Genomic DNA, 701 nt, shown 5'->3' with positions numbered 1-701 from the left:
CTCTCTCTCTCTCTCTCTCTCTCTCTCTCTCTCTCTCTCTCTCTCTCTCAGAGCGTATGTATTAAATAGATGTAGCAGAAGATTTTGTGATGTTGCTGTTATAGGATGTTAAGTTACATGATCTACTTCAACAATTTGCAGTGTCTACCAGCTTCTGCATTCCACTGCATGCAAGTTACTTTCTGGCAGCAATACCTTTCATATTTTAACACTTTACTCAGTAGTCAACCATTCTACTTGCCTAGATTTTTGTGTATTTCTACTATACGTTCAACCATTATGTCTTAATTGTTTTGTTTTTCTTTCCTTTTTGCACTTTTTCAGTTCTATAGGAATTGTCTGCTAAACACTCTTTTTTTTATGTAAATTTTATGATGATCTAGTTTTTTCTTTTCTTTTTCTAAAAAGACCATTCAACCAACTATAAATCCATTTATTTATCATTCTCCCCCACCTCACTCTCTCTCTATCTATCTCCTACATAGACTCCAAATATCTAACTAAAAGTTGTTATTGCTATTTTTATAGGAAAACTTAATCATCTATTCTTGTCAAATGTTCATAGCACTTAAACTTTTCTCTAGTAACAGCTTATACTTCTCTATCCAACTAGTTACTTCTTAACTCCAGTGAATCTTATTCTTCTCCCTCTTTCTCTCTCTCTCTCTCTCTCTCTCTCTCTCTCTCTCTCTCTCTCTCTC

General features: G+C 34.2%; 1 protein-coding gene across 1 annotated transcript in view; it reads left to right on the top strand.

Annotated features, from left to right (window-relative positions):
• The window catches only part of LOC106876722 (insulin-like peptide receptor), a 163,372-nt gene that overhangs the window by 110,691 nt on the left and 51,980 nt on the right, over positions 1-701 (top strand). The gene's annotated exons all lie outside the window — the stretch shown is intronic.

Source organism: Octopus bimaculoides, chromosome 3 (assembly GCF_001194135.2).
Source record: "Octopus bimaculoides isolate UCB-OBI-ISO-001 chromosome 3, ASM119413v2, whole genome shotgun sequence".
NCBI classification, from domain to species: Eukaryota; Metazoa; Mollusca; class Cephalopoda; order Octopoda; family Octopodidae; genus Octopus; species Octopus bimaculoides.
The sequence above is the reverse complement of the archived record's forward strand: the minus strand, read 5'-3'. Positions and strand labels throughout refer to the sequence as shown.